At 36.1% G+C, this 16,879-nt stretch overlaps 1 long non-coding RNA gene across 1 annotated transcript in view; it reads left to right on the forward strand.

The window, feature by feature from the left end:
- Positions 1–16,879, forward strand: part of LOC149802665 (uncharacterized) — a 178,016-nt gene that overhangs the window by 21,460 nt on the left and 139,677 nt on the right. The window contains exon 3 of the long non-coding RNA XR_016419928.1: positions 14,926–14,999. This is a non-coding gene — a long non-coding RNA (uncharacterized LOC149802665). The remainder of the gene's footprint in view (positions 1–14,925; positions 15,000–16,879) is intronic.

Consider the following 16,879-nt stretch of genomic DNA (forward strand, 5'->3'; position numbering starts at 1 on the left):
GTTTCTTTTCTTGGGGAGCACGATGACCAAGGATTGAGTCCATGTGGTGGGCCATTCTACTGTCTGCCATATCTTGTTGCAGATTGTTGTCTGGACTGTGACTATCTCTTCTCCGCCTGCATGAATGAGTTCTGCTGGTATGTTGTCAGGGACAGCTGACTTTCCTTTCTTTAGTGACCTAACTGCAATTTCTACTTCTTCACGAATAATGGGGTTACCATCAATTTCTTTTGCCTGAGGGCAATTTAGTACTGCTGGATCTCCTTGGGTCTTGTGATTGTACAATTCTGAGCAGTATTATGTCTATTGTTTGATGATCTCTTGACCTTCTGTGAGGCATTTTCCTGATTTATCTTGGATGGTGATCAGAGTTTTCCCTTGCTCATGGTTTGTGAGATCTTTCACCAGCTGATATGCCATTTTGCCATCATTTCTACTCAGACTGTCTTCGATTTTGCAGCATGACTAAAATACGCAATGGAAATAAAATACGCAATAGAAATAAAATAAAAATAAAAAACATATAATAACACCTTTCCATCATTGTTTTAACTAGAATGATTTCCTGTGCTAAATTGACAAAAAAGAGGAATACTTTAAATAATAGTGCAAATTTACTCTACGATTGATTTTACCTGAATGTGGCCGACTTGCTGCAAAATAGAAATCTTCATACGCAAAAATTAGTAAATTTTATTTAGATGTATTTATCTCGAAATATGGATACATATTTTATTGGTTATTTTAATATTATTAATGTAATTGAAATTTTAAATAATAATAAAAAGAATAATTTAAACTAATTCATATGAATGTTACAGAACTCTCACGGAACAGAAATCCTCATGTGCTATTGGAGTTTAAAACTTAGTAAATTATTAATTCATAAACATTTATTTTTAAATAGCATTTCCAAATATTTATTAATTTTATATCTTTCTACTTCCAAAATCGCTTTAAATAATTACATAATTTGCTTTGCACATTGTATTTCAATTGCATTCAAATCTTCCATTGTGAATTTTATTTCCACTACGTTCCATTTTTCCAGTGCGTATTTTAGTCATATCGCTGAAAGTGTGACTCGTCTGTCCCCTCCCCCCAACCCACCTCGAAGCGTATTGAGCACGAGGTGATAACCAAACTTTTGACTGACAAGTGTGTACAGGTTGCTTTTCGGTTAATTATGTCAAAAGCCCATAAGCTCGTGACCAGATGAGATGATTACACTGAAACTTTTGACGTGATACTTCATCATTTCCCTCTCATAATAATCATCATAATCAGATATGAAATGCGCTACTTCCGGTCTTCCTCGTCACATGATCGACGTTGAACCAATCTCAAATAGCCTGTGAAGGATGATTAAGTTCTAAATATAATCCTGTACCAGTCTACAGCCATTTGAAATCCGGCTATCTGCATCCTTTGGCTGTAATTGAGTGATAACGGTCAATTTCGAGTAGGGAATTACTATACTAATGATAGCCCATTTCCTAAAGGAATTATGGGTATCCTGTGGTTTGGACTCATTGTATTCAACTTAATTCTCGTGACCACCACTGTCTGACCGTACTGTCTGAGATATTTTGTCTGACTGTATAAGCATCAAAGTGTTTATCATATTAAAATGTTTAAATCTTCCACTCCTGCTTTCTTACTTTCTGTTTTCTGATGTTTTATGGCGCAATTGTATTGTTTCGTACCTTGTCTTAAATTATAACTAGGGATGATGCTGACACAAACTGGTGACAGGTACCTTGTGTAATTATTCAATCAAATATATATTTAAATCAACAAACGGAACATATGAAAATAGTTATAAGTATTAATAGAGTAGACAAGAAAATAGTAATAAGTATTAATAAAAAGACAAGAATGTAGTAATAAGTATTAAATCAATAGTCAAGAAAATAGTAGCAAGTAAGTATGTTAGTGGACAAGAATATAGTGACAAGTACTAAAATAACAGAAAAGAAGATAGTGTTGTAAAGCCATACTACTGTTGAAGAGAATAAAGGAACACAAGGACGGAAACAAAAAGAAATGAGATATATTGGAAACTAGACATGGTGCAACGACTCACTGTGATGGAATATTTGCTCTCAGTGTTTGTATCAATATTTTTCAATAAGTCTTTTTATTGTTATAAAGAGACGTCTTTCAATCTATCCTACATCTTTATCGTGTCTTTTAACCGATTTCATCGGTTTTCAGTTTATTTTATGTAAGATATATATATATATATATATATATATATATATATATATATATATATATATATATATATATATATATATATATATATATTGCACAGTCTTACCTCGTTGGAAAGAATTAGAGAAAATAAGTCTTTCATTTCAAACTTAACAGCGCTGAGCTTAAAAACAGAAAAAGTAATGGATTAATCACAGATTAAATGCACTGGTGAACAAAAGAAGGAATTAAAAGTCTTTTTAATAATGTAAAGTAACTTTATATATATATATATATATATATATATATATATATATATATATATATATATATATATATATATAATCAATTTCGAGGTTCTAGGATTTGTAACTAAATATGGATCATTGTGAATGCCACATGTCTGGTCGCCTTTCTCAGTTATTGACCTTTATCTCTATATCTTCCAGAGGGTGAATTTAAATACCTTGGTCATTGTGCAATTATGAAAGCAGTCTCAATTATTCAGTTGTGTTAATTACATTCGTAAGATATTAAACATTTGGAGTTCAAAATAGGACGTATTTTTCTTTTTCAATCGACGGACTGTTTTTTTTTTTTTCTTCAGAAACAAATACCGCCGAAATGCACACACTATAAGTCCATGCCTGATGATGACAAAATCCATCCTCAGATTTACCTTTTGTTTGAAACATTTTTGATTTGATTTCAGGGAGTTTTTAAAGGAGAAAAAAAATAAATAAACATAAAGCAAACCCATTTAGGCAGAAATACTGCATTGTCTTTCAAATCGCCAATGGTGCTTGTTGACAAAATACCTGATCTTTTTTGGGGGATGGGGTGGTGTGGAATTTCCTGAGAAAATATTTTACACGTGCATCATTTTATCCCATTCTGTGTTTTAGTTCTGTGTTCGATCTTGCGCGCTAGACGTCACATCTTTCTTAGTCCCACACCTCTTTTTTTTTTAATTTATAGTTTTGACGTTATTTTAACGTTATAAACCAAGCAGTTTATTTGCTGATCTCTCGAACATCGCTGCACAAAACTTGTATAGTGGAAATACGCTTTTAGTAAAGGTTAGTTTTTTTATCTTTCCTCAAAAATGGGATCAACTTTATTCGGGACAAAAGGTGAATGATTCGTTCATCTTCTGTGTGAGATTGCCAAGTTAAGTTAATGCCTTGATTCTGGTATAAGAGTGGAGAAATCTTTTAACACTGTTGTATTTGTATTCCATGTATAGATGTAAGTAATTTCAAATCAGCAAGAAAAGTTTCGTTGCTTCAAAGTTCAAGAGAACAGTGCGGAAATGGCCGTGTCCGTCTCCACTTGAGCCATAAAAAGATAAAAATAAACAATGCAGCGTGACGTCATAGCAGGATCACGAATAGATTTGTCGGAAGTTGCAAAAATTCCCCACATGACGCTCCCAGAACAAAGTTTACGGACATTTTAAAAATGTCCACATGATTAAAATTATTAGATTCAAGGATTTTGATGGGATGAGCTGGCATCAATTTGCAAGACAAGTATCAAGGATACAGTTAAACTGATTTGATTTTTAAATATGCCTGCGACATAACCAAATGGAAAAACATTGTTTTTTTTCTCCAGGAGCACTGTCAAAACATACTCAGTCTATCCAACTTTCTTAGTGACCCTATAAAACAGGTTTTAATTTTGACCTATTACAATTGCCCACTGGTTTTCTGAGGTAGAGACATCTCTGAAACTGAAAACGAAGTCTGCATTTCTGAGTTGCACTAATTCTTGAGGTATGATACAAAAGTATGTGTCATAGGTACATGTGCAGTTAATGATGTACATAGTTAGACAGTGATGCACACAAATAGACAGTTGACGATGTACATAATTCGACCGTTCCGGTGGTCTAAGTGGTTAGAACGTCTGCCTTGGATGAGGGAGTTTGCGGGTTCGAGCCCTGGCCGAGTCATACCAGAGTTATACAAATGGTACTAGCAGCTTGTCGCGCAGTATTAAGAGCTTAGTGTTAGGACTGGTCGGCATGGTGTCAGGATAATATGACTGGGTGTGACATGATGCTGCATGTCTGCGGCATGATATCCCAGTGCTAAACATCACTATAAACGGCCACATTGCAGACATCGTAGCAATATGACTAAAAAAAAGTTTTAAAAAGCTACGTTAAAAATCCAAATCAAACATGTACATAATTAGATTTAAAACACGCTATAAACATGCCTAAAATGTGATAAGCATACAAATGTGTTCCGACAATGAATACAAATTAATAAAATACACACACAATGTATCACTTCGACATTACTCTTTACCTGCAAATCTTTTTATTTACATTTGATAATGTTATCTTCGTTTTCATATTACTTAAACATTAAATGTACGTATACATTGCATTAAGTTGATTACTTTCTTAAAATCTGTGTACCCTTCGTTTGCGAGTTAGTACTTTGTTTTCATATTAAGTAAAGTAAGTAAGTTAGTAAATAAATAAATAAATAAATAAATAAATAAACCATTAAATCAACCAACCATCGAAACGTATGACTGTCAACCTCCACTCCAAAGCCTCGAAAGGTTAAATTTAAGGTCATGCAGATTTTCAAAACTAATTACAAAGTTAGCGGGTGCTTTTTTGTTTCGAGAACCTCGGTAGTTCAATTGGCAGAGCGTCGGTTTCGTAATGGAAGTGGCACGGGTTCTATACCCACCCAATCCACCCAGGGTCGGCTACTCCGGCGTGTCCTTGGGAAAGTCACTTTATTCCGGTTTTGTCGGCATGATATATGGCCAATAATGTGTTAAAAGAACCGGTAAAACCTTCCAAAACTCCAAACCAAAATCATTTTCTGAAACAATACAATTTAACAGTTTTGGTCTCCATGTGAGTCCTGTCCAGTAATCAAAGACTGTGGCGCTGTGTGGTGTGTGAAATGGAATGTCAGATTGATCGGTGTGTACATGCACATCATCACATGAATGACCATTTACTACCAAGGCAACATAAGTGCTATGCCCGGAGTTGCACAATACGGCAGCCGACCGGAACTGGTCATGGATGGAGTCGAACCCACAACCCACCGATTTTAAAAATATGGCGCACTAACTTTGGAGGAGGCGGAAACCTAGCCCGAGTTAACTCTTATTCTTACCACCCTACTTTTGATATCTTGACATTTATAGGATATGAAAATTATTTATTTTCTCCCAAACTGCCAGTATAACGTTCGTTATGTCTTTAAGCTGCTAAGAGGCAAGACGAAACTACAGCTTTGAAGAAATTTGCCTAGGAACTCGCCATTTGCATTGCTAGTCACATGACTACCCAAATCTCACAACATATATATATCCATGATACCAGAGGTCCAAACGCCTCGTAATATCAACAATCATCCATTTCCACATTTTCGCTGGCCAAGGTTCCGATAACCCTATCTACATAGGGTTATCGGAACCTTGGCTGGCGAAGATGCAATTTCCATTGTTCGATAGGCAGCTGATTCTGGCCTTACACCCCAAACATAAATGTCCAAATATAACAAAAATGAGGTAGTAATGGTCAGAGGATTATCAGAAACCGAGTTACATCGGGAAGACTTCTAACCTTTTTCAATACTCCGCGCTAATAGAAACGTGACCCATCCGCAGAAAACCTTAATCTCTTTTTTTTTTTAAGTGTTAAAATTTGTTGATGACAATTTCAAGCATGACAGTGCTTCGTTGGTCGAGACGAGACTGTGACTAGCACAGGCAGAAGTAAGATTACTGAATGATTTGTAAAGGCGAGCCCCTTAGACCACTTGCAAATCCGTTTCCCATGCAGGGGTGGGGTGGGGGTTAATGGCGGTATGATCAATTAAGAAAGATCTTGTTGTATATATTGTAACGAAACAAATCATATAATGTTTATATGTATCTGAAACCATACTCTCTATTAAGCGTACTATTCAAAGCAAATGCGAAGGTTATGCCACAGACCTTGTACTGTTAAACTTACTACCACTCACGTAAGCACGTAAGTCGGGACGCAGTAAATTTTGAATAAACTTCTTGACCTCAGATCCATGTTTTTTTTTTTTTTTTACATTTAAAGATGGTTACCTTTATGTTTGGAAAGACTGTTAATCTCCCCCACCCACATAGATCTCCGCAACACACACACACACACACACATATATATAACGTGTAAAACATAAATATAAATAATTTAGTGCCGTCCAGTTTTCGCAAACTTTGGTAAAGGTATAATATTCGCCACCAAGTAATTTGAGGCGTTCTTAGCTATTTTGGCAATTTAATTCTTTTAATGAATTCGAGACAATTCAAATTCATAAAAATTGTAATTTAAACTATATAATTACATTTGACACATCATAAACTTTGCATTCATTTCGAGATTATATCATATAACAATTGTCACAAAGTAACAGTTCTCGATTTAATTAAATGTTATACCTGTCATTTGTTTTAAACTGTTTTTGGGGTTTGGCACACACTCAATGACCCTTGTTCGCAGAAACGTTCGCTTTAAAATATTGCTATTGCCTTTTCTCCGAAATGGATGATCCTATCGGCACGGGGTTTTCACCTTAATACTCCTTATGTTTAAGTGATCCTTCATACAAATTATACCTATCGGACTTCCACTGTGGCCGCGTCAGAAACCATCTTATAATCTTGTTATCACGTCTCTACTTGTACCGAAAGCCGTATTGATGCGGGATTTTCACCACAAGACTTTTTAAGATGTTCATTTTGTCTTAAATAAAAACAGTGCCAGTGGTACGTGCACTATGGCTGTCATGACGAATGTCTTAAAAATGTTATTACTACTCCCGCTGAATGTATGATCATTATGAAACGGGGTTGTCTCCAGAAGACTTATAATTATGTCCACTTTGTCCTTAACGAAGATGGTGCCAGGCTGACATCTAATATAATCTGACCAGCTGATAAAATCAGCAATTATGAAAGCAACATAGGTCACCAGAACATGGGCCGTAAGCGGTCGCTGTCAGATCTTCATGCAAGACAATGGCGATCTGATGTTAATCAGATTGCATTACAAACTAAATGTTCAGGTATTTAATTGATCGTAGAAACGTTGTCTATTGTTATGTTCAAGACCTATCATGTTATAAGACTCTGCTATTCGCAAATCTAGCGGGATTTTCGGTCGCCAAAAACTTACCGATTAGGTATCACTGCGATTAATTACCCTCCGAATCGCTTTCAGAATATATGTATGTCGGCGCAGTAATTTACAGATGAATAATAAATTTGTTCACCGGATATTTTTTAGCCAAAAAAGGAAAATACAATATATTCAAGACACCTCAAGCTTGTTCTACTAGTAAAGCGATCGTATTACTGAAAGAGCATTGCGAACGAAAAAATAGTCCGATGCGTTCGCAACATCTAGGTCGATCCTCGTTTCGTAAATAACCGAGTTGATTAGAACGGCAGCTATAGGTGTAAATTCGAAACGTGATCCGAAGTTGTAAATGTGTCGGTGTTTTATCCAGTAATATGGGCATTTTAAAGTACACATGTACTCGCTTATAAGACGGATCCAGCTGAATATAGATCCTAATTTGCCATTGCATAATGCGCTAGCAGACCAGGGTCTGTCTTGTTCCTTGTACTGATTATTAATAAAACAAAACTGCATAAACACAGATCTGCTAAAGCATAGGCAGATCTGGACCTATGCAGTTTGCAGATGGATCCGACTTATAAGCGAATATGGATTGGTACAGAAATATAGTGTAGATTTTAAGTGAGGATGGTCAAGGCCTGTTAAAAAGTGATAATAATGGTATATTAGCCAAATATATGCCTATAATTAATTTATCTTTTTTAAACATTACGACCAGAATGGGATTCAGATGCAAAAGAGCTACAGCATTCCAGGAAAAGTTTGCACTCTGCCAAACTAACAAAAATGTACACAGTAAAGCAGAGAGAATAATGCCATGAGCCATACTATGTAGGTGCATGACTGGTTTTCGAACTTGGTATCTTAGATCCATAAGCAGCCAAACTTTAAATTTTTCTTATTTTCATTTAAAACCGATCACTTTTCTTTAGGCATTATTGGATTGTGATCTACATGAAAGATTTACTTACCTCCGAAGTTGAACAGCTTGACAACGTTCAAAAGCTGCTCACGTTCGATACTTGAAGATTTGACAACTGAAGTACACCAGTGAGCATGACCAATTTTACCTTCAGCAAAAGCATATGTTAACACACTTTTCTGAAGATTTCTACTTGGTGCAAATTATAATCAAGAAATATAAAACGATGTCTGGTAGCCCTGTCACCTAAGTATTGTGTCATGCCGTTATTCTGACTTAGGAGTAAATTCTAATTGTTTCCATTTTGCATTTAAACCATTTCACCTTCACTTTAAATAAACAATTTTTTTTTGTAATGAAAATATTCCAGAAAATTAAAGCAGAAATAAACGCAACACTCGTGCTCTAACCTGTTCAGTTTGTATTCTAATTCTGCGCAGACATGGTTTTACTTTCATATTAAGACCTTTGTATTCAGGTGCGAATCGAAATTTTCCTTATACATTTTGTCCCATGTAGGCAAGCCCCTTCAGAGGTTGAGAGAGGCCCGGGCCACTTTGATAATTTGAGGCTCCTAGTCCCTGATGATACTGAAACTTGGAAATAAACTGAATGCTACAATAAACTCATATAATTTTCTAAATAAAGATTTAAAAGACAACTAAGTACACAATCGGGAGTATTTAAATTTTAAGAGATCTAAAAACCTGGGCCTCGTAGGGATTCAGGCCCGGGCCATATTCTCCTTCTCTCTGATTGGGCCAGTATGTAGGTCAATTTTCTTTAAAATGTCAAGTATCCATATTCATCATTTACCTGATATTAGTGCATGCGTATAGTCTGAGCCGTTATTTTCATTCAAGCAAGAACCACATGCACACTTGTAAAGATTTAGCACATGATATGCGCTTTATCAGTCAGCCATTGACCTTGACCGCGGATTTTCTAAAAATGGAGTAATCTATTTTGTTTAAGAGGGGTTTCAAAGTGAGGTTGCGTTCAGCAAATGACTTGTGTTGCAATGCTGAATTCATTATTTCACATGTAATTAACTAGAAGTGTACGACTTCACAAATTCAAGGTGCAATATAACATTTCCAAATCCAACTCGAATAAACTATCGATTTAAAAAAATAAAATGACTTCAGCAAACTAAAAGCAAGGCCGGATTGGGTCGGGGATTCCTCATTTAAATAAACACACACACACACACACACACACACACACAGAGCAGTGGCGTCACTAGTGTTGGTGTCACCCAGTGCGGCAACTCATGGTCTCACCCACATGGACCTCCTTCTAGCACAAAAATTGTATAGACAGTCACTTTGGTGTCACCCTCTCTGATGGTGTCACCCTGTGCGGTCCGCACCCCCAATAGTGACGCCACTGCATGTACAGTCACTTGAAATTTAACCACCATTTTATTCTTGCGCACATTTATTGGGTATTATACACACTCTGAGTAAATAGAGCCATATACTTTTGCTTTGGTGCCCTTTCGAGGACGTCTAGGCCTTTTTGAAATAATGCCTCCCCCCCCCCCCAACTGGACCTGATCCGGTCCTGAAAACCGATAGGTTAAAGTCGTAAAGACGTTAAAAATACCAGAACTGGTGGAAATGGCTGTACTTGATAGAATGTTTAGCAAGTGGTGACAACAAAACAAACAAAGGAACCAAGTGGTTGGAACTATTTTATTAGTCTCTTAAGATACATACATGTCCGCTGAATAAGTTGGCGTAGGGATAACATGTTTATTTAAAGCGGGAGATGTCGAGGAGCATGCATAACAGTGTTCAGTGAGGACTACTTACTAAGTACAAGAGGTTGTTTGATATTTGGCGGGAAGAAAACTGAAGTTTTCAGACAATTGTTGTACTTTCACGTGCTGACTCAGAATTGTTTGCACCAAAACCATTTTCTCTTTAATCATCCGATTTTACTTAGTCAAAGTTTCGTTTGGATCTAAGGGTAAAAAATCGACGCACCTGCAAACCCTGGAGTTGCGTTAGAGCACGTGATTTTGGAGACACATTCTCATTGTCTTCTCCACCTTTGCTGATAGCAGTATTTGCAGTCTATTGTTGTCGTAGCGTTAAGAAAATGTTTTAGGAGCGGAATTATTGGCCTCCGAAAACGAGCACTTGAAATATGTAGCATGATGTCCCAAACAGTCGCATTATCCTGACACCAGGCCGACCATTCCTAACACTAACCTTTTAATGCTGAGCGCCAAGCGAGGCAGCTGTTAGTACCATTTTTGCAAGTATTTGGTATCACTCGACCTGGGATCGAACTCGCGACCTCCCGCATCCGAGGCGGACGCTCTAACCTATATATGAAAAAAGAGACCTGTTGCTGCATGGAACCATCTTTGGTGGCTTTTGTCTTCCCAGGTTTTGTCATTAGTGAAAGTAACCTCATTAACGGTTTTATATTTTCCTTCAGTTTCTTCCACACAGCATTGTATAGTCAAATGTATTTTGTTGGGTACATTCATCATTGATGTCATTAGTTGTAAGAAAAAGGTTGCAATGACCCATTTTCATGCTCCAGTAACATTATTAAGTTTTGGAATATGCATCAGTGGAGCAGACGAAACATCATTTTGCCAAATTTTTGTTCATATCGGAGAATAAAACTGCATATTTAGTGTAACATTTTACTTTGCCCCTCCCACACAGGCCCCCAGCCAATAAAACTGGCAGATCTCTCTCCAGCAACTTGTGCAGTCATAGACATGAAGGTTATTTATAGTCATTTACATGTATGCGTCAAATGTGTTTGTAATGTAAGCCACAGCAGCAATAAAAACAATTGAAGTTGAATATATATATATATATATATATATATATATATATATATATATATAATTGTAAGGCAAATGATATCTTTTAAAACTGCATTGGGTTCTAAAGGTCATAATAGTAAGGAAAAATCATGTTAATGAAAGAAGACTGACAACAGTGCATGGCTGGTGTGGAACTTGCCCAAGCATTTTTGGAATATTCCAATTTCTTTGTTGAGTGCACTTAGCTGCAAAGACCGATTACACCAATGAGACAAGAACAAAACCAAAACGTAATTACACAATCAGCGTGATGTGTCAGCTGTGGATATTTGTAGAAACAATACATTTAGAAGAAAGGACTAGATTAACACTTGATGCTCAAGTAAACATCGGATGAGAAGTGTAATCACTGTTTAATCCCACATGGTGGTTTGAAAAGTGCCCAAAGGTCATTATCTACCATGCTACTCATAAGATGAGTACAACTTCAAACTGCGCAGACCCAGATCTGCTATCATGTAATGCACCACCAGATCTAGGTCTGTATAGGTTGTTGGGAGTAATCTGTAGAATAAACAACATAGAACCTGATCTGCAGGCATGTTATGTCTAAGTAGATCAGGATGTTGTGGCTTGACTTGACTTATAAGTGAGCATTGACAGTACTCAGAGTATAAAATTTAATGGCAAATTTCTACCACCATTTTCAGAGTATTATTACTGTTACTGTATTCTCAAAAGTGTAAATCCATGGATATGCCATTGATTACCGATTGCCTAAAAGGAGCATTAATTGAACAAGCAAACAGAGATCGAGACCTTTAAGAAACTGAATCAGGAATTTGATTTGTCCAAGGAATTTAAATGCTGCATAAAAGAATAAGAATTAGAAGAGATGGAAAGGATAAGATTTAATAAAATTTAGAAAATTATGATATCATGCTGGTATTGATGGAAATTGTTACGGGAAGATTTATTGCATCATACCTGTGTCTTAGATTCTTTTTCGAAGTATTACTGATTCATTGTTTCTTTTGCAAAGGAAAATAAACAGAAAAGTTATGCTGAGGAAGACTACCAATGATTTTACAACAGCATCTTTTTGTGAGGGATTAAAACTGTAATATAGGATTGTTAGATCTTTACAAGACAGCCACTCTTCTTTCCGATTTACATGTTTTACATCAACATTAGCATTTTATTGCTATTGCTTGAACTAATAATATTAATATTATTACTAGTGGTAATAGTAGTAGTATTTTCACAATAATAATAAAAAAAATATGTGATAAGATCATGATATACATATTTTACATACCGTTTTAGGAACATAAATGCCACGCCCAATTTAGATTCTGGGAGAACTGCTTGTTGGATTGCCATGTGTTATTTATACTGACATGTCCTCATTTTAGGTCCTCTATATTGATACAATGTCCTCGTGCACCCTCTTTCTGGAGTGTCCTCGTTTTTGAAAGAGCAAATATGGATAACACTGTTCTCAAGAGATTTCCTTGAATGCAGTGAGTGGAAAAAAAGGGAAACAAATTTATGAACTGTTTTATTCCTTTTAATGTATTGATGAAAGTTTCAGAAATTGTTTCCAAGGAATCAAATTTGAATTATTGAAATAATATGTTTGCTGTTCCCAGAAACTACCAGGTGCAGGGAAATTAACCAGAAATAGTTCTATCACTAAATTTAGGATTGTCTCTAGTTGTTTCATAATATAAGGGATACAAAGTAAGTTTGTTACTTTTACCCTCATTGAAAAGGGAGGACACCGATATGCACTGTAATTGACGTCATTTTTCAATTCAGTCATGCATCATTATTTAAGTATTAAGTTGAATATGTTTTTGAGCAATGTTGTTTTCTGTTGATTTGTTAGTATTATACAAAGGAAGAATAAACTTATGGTGTGGTCTTGTTTTGGAATCTATTCACCCTGATATCTCTACCAGTATTTATTTGCCATGTTTCAGTTCCTAATGAAATAGGTTTTAAAATTGTGTATTGTTTCAGAATTGCTGTACAATATTCAAACAACTGCCTTTCCACTATACTACCATTTAACTTTTTTTTTTTATTAAGAAGCATTTATTTAGAGGTATATTTCAATAAATCTTTCAAACTGACATATACTTTTTAATATACTTACGAGTGCAACCGCAAACTATACGGACCCAATCTACATTTGCATAATGTACCAGCAGATAGGGGTCCATGCAGTTGGTTAGGATTAATGAGTAGAAACATTGACCTTGACATGTCATTGTTTTGCGCCTAGGATTTTCTTTAATGAACCGAATACCAGAACAGATATCTTTTCTTATATATTGAATCAAACTGCAAACAAAGATCCTGATTTATTCCAGCATAATGCATCTGCAGACCAGGGTGTATGTTGTTTGTTCTACTGATTACTCCTGCACAGACCCAGATCTGACGGTGCATTATGTGAATGCACATCTTGGTCTGTGCAGTTTACAGTTGGACGTATAAGTGAGTTTATACGGTATATCAAGTATTTGGGTGGATGTAGTTAGACATTCATTTCATTACAGAAAATTGACCTTATATCAGCAGAATTGGGCATTCCTCTGCTATCATTACTTTTGAACCAAGTGAAATGGCAAGACTATATAAAAAAAAACAGAACTACTTGATTGTGCCTAAATTAACCTTGGTTAGGGGTAAGTATAGTACAACTAACTCATTTAGACTAAGCTGTGCAACAGCATCTATATTGGCCATCAACTATGCAAAATATTCTTGAAAATTGGCTCCCAGTTTTCCTGGTGAAGCAGACAAAACAATGTGAAGTATTAAGGCAGTGTCCCCACCCCCAGTATATATCACTGTTGACATCATAAATTATAGGACTTGGTCTATGCATTCCTTTGTTGGATGAATGTTCTTCACAATCGCCACTTGTTCCAAAACATGTGCCGACTCTTGTCAATGGTTACATAGTACAACTGAAGGGCAATTTAGCATTTTTATGTCCCAGTGTGACAGTGATAGGGCATACAGTGTTCCTCTGGTCTGTTCATTCATGCATGTGTCTGTCTTACCGTGCAGTTTGCATGTGGGTCATTGAAGGCACTACTGTGGGACATCCATTAACATATTTTAAAATAGTATATTCATTACCATGACAGTTGTGGAGCATGTAATATTGCATGTCTTTTGTCACAGCTTGATTACAGTATATAATGGCATGTAGGTGGCATCCAACTGCATGGATTTAGATCTGCTATCATTTAATGCATGGGCAGATCTGGATCTATGCAGTTTGCTAGGAGTAATCAGTTAAACTACAAAGACCCTTGTCTGCCATTGCCTTATGTGATAGCAGATGAGGGTCGATATTGTTTGCAGTTGGAGAGGACTTACAAGCAAGTATTTAGTCATTTAGGTCTGTTTCAGCCGCTGTAGTGGGGAATTCGTGTTCTATTCACATATCTGGTTTTTGTCTGCATTAGGTGATAGTAAAATAAACTTGTTACATAGATTTATATCTCCCAAGTTTTTAAAATATGACATGTACAATTACAGATTTCAGGTGAAACTTGCTCTGCTGAACAGTGTACTTGTCTTTTCCCATACAGATTAAAAATAAATCAGATTGCTTAGATGTTGCCATGACAACTGCAGCAAACCGGGTGATTTAAAGAAAAGAAATTCACGTCATAATTTTTTTATGCCCTTGTAGAAAGTGTAAGAATAGTATCTTTTGTATCAGATATATAGATCTGCAATAATTGATTCCTACTGCCCTATCTCTTTTAATTTCAGGTTGTGACGATTTAATCGGTGATTTTTATTTTTGTAACTTTTCTCTTCAAGTAGGTGTGATCTAGGCCAAATTCACAATATGAAAGTGGAGAGGTGGAATTGTCAGGACCATTTCTGCCATTGAGGTAGGTCATTGATATGCTGATTAAGACATTATGTACCTTTCATGAGAAAATGGTTGAACCCAGTTTATCAGACTCCATAGGTGATGTGGAAAATTATCTGATTAGGGTTCAATTTATGCCCAGAGCTTTTTACTACTTGGGTTGGAACTTTAGTAAACCCTTGCTTTAACGAACCATACTCTTATAAATGTCTTGAAATAACAAACACACACCTGCCTTTGACCAGAGAAGGCAGTTGTACCTATTAGAATATTAATCATGATGAATGTCTCATTATAACAAATGATGACCACTCTGGTGGCTAAATTAGTTAGAGCGTCTGCCTTTGATGCAGGAGGTTGCGGGTTTTAAAAAAACTTGTAAGAGTCATAACAAAAACTTGTTAAAAAATGGTATTTGCAGCTGTCTCGCTTGGTGCTCAGCATTATGAGGTTAGTGTTAGGAATGGTCGGCCTGGTGGCGGGATAATGTAACTGGGTGGGACATGTCTGTGGCATGATGCTGCATTGCTGGATATCACTATAAACTGCCACACTGCAGACGTCATAGTGATATGACTGAATAAATGTTATAGTTACGTTAAAAATCCAGATCACACACACATACACACTTATAGCAAATGATTCATTGGATCCCAAATTATTATATAATAAAGGACTATAATTTGTTATTTTTAAGATGTCACTATAGTATTTTTGTACAGCTGTGCAAGTTTGCTATTAGATCTCAGTCATTTGGATGTTTATTAAGTGTTTGATAAATGGCTGAATCTCGGTTCAGCCGTATATACTGCCACAGTACTGGCTAGAATGTCGATTCAGCCTATCGATACTAGCCTTGAATGGTTTACTGACCATGAATATTTCATATTGTTAAGACATCATAAATTAATACCACATCAGTAGTGTCATCCCTTAGTCTTGAGTTTCACCCTTCCCACCCCAATTTAGATATTTTGAGATTTATTGAGAAAGTTGTAATTTGCTGCAATGGAACTGTGGCAGTATAATGTAGCAGGTTACCAGCAGACCAAGCATCCATAAACGACCTTACATTGAGCCATACCTGCATGAAATCGATACAAAGATTATTTCTCAGAAATTGTGATTATAGTATTTGTTTTGTCTTCAGTCCATTGATAGATGAGATGAATCTACAGCATTGATGAAATATGAACTGGTACTTGCCATTTGCATTGATAGTCACATGACTGAACAGTTTTGCCTCAGCAGCTTAAGGCATTGCAAGTTAGCCACCAAACCATCTGTAGTATTGGCCTCAGCAGCTTAGGGCATTGCAAGTTAGCCTCCAAATCATCTGTAATAATGGCCTCAGAAGCTTAGGGCATTGCAAGTTGGCCTCCAAACCATATGTAGTAATGGCCTCAGCAGCTTAGGGCATTGCAAGTTAGCCACCAAACCATCTGTAGTAATAATGGCCTCAGAAGCTTAGGGCATTGCAAGTTGGCCTCCAAACCATCTGTAGTAATGGCCTCAGCAGCTTAGGGCATTGCAAGTTAGCCACCAAACCATCTGTAGTAATGACCTCAGCAGCATAAGTCTTTGCAAGTTAGCCCCCAAACCAATTATATGTGTAGTACAGATACTGTAATTAAGGCTGCAATGTTTACAAAAATATGTTAATCTGTAAACAGTATACAATACCTGAAATGATTATAAACTCCATCCTTCCCCTGGTCTGTATGTTAGGTATATACATATGTGCCAACTATTATGCTTTTGGCGTAATCCTTTGCTTTTTACCACCAAATTATGCATTATGCTAGTGTATATGGTACTTTAAAACATAAAATAAAAATAAAGCAATAAAAAGTTGTTTTGGTCATTTTTTATTATCATCTATTTAATTCCACTTATATA

This window comes from Sinohyriopsis cumingii, chromosome 3, assembly GCF_028554795.1.
Source record: "Sinohyriopsis cumingii isolate HCF-2022 chromosome 3, ASM2855479v2, whole genome shotgun sequence".
NCBI classification, from domain to species: Eukaryota; Metazoa; Mollusca; class Bivalvia; order Unionida; family Unionidae; genus Sinohyriopsis; species Sinohyriopsis cumingii.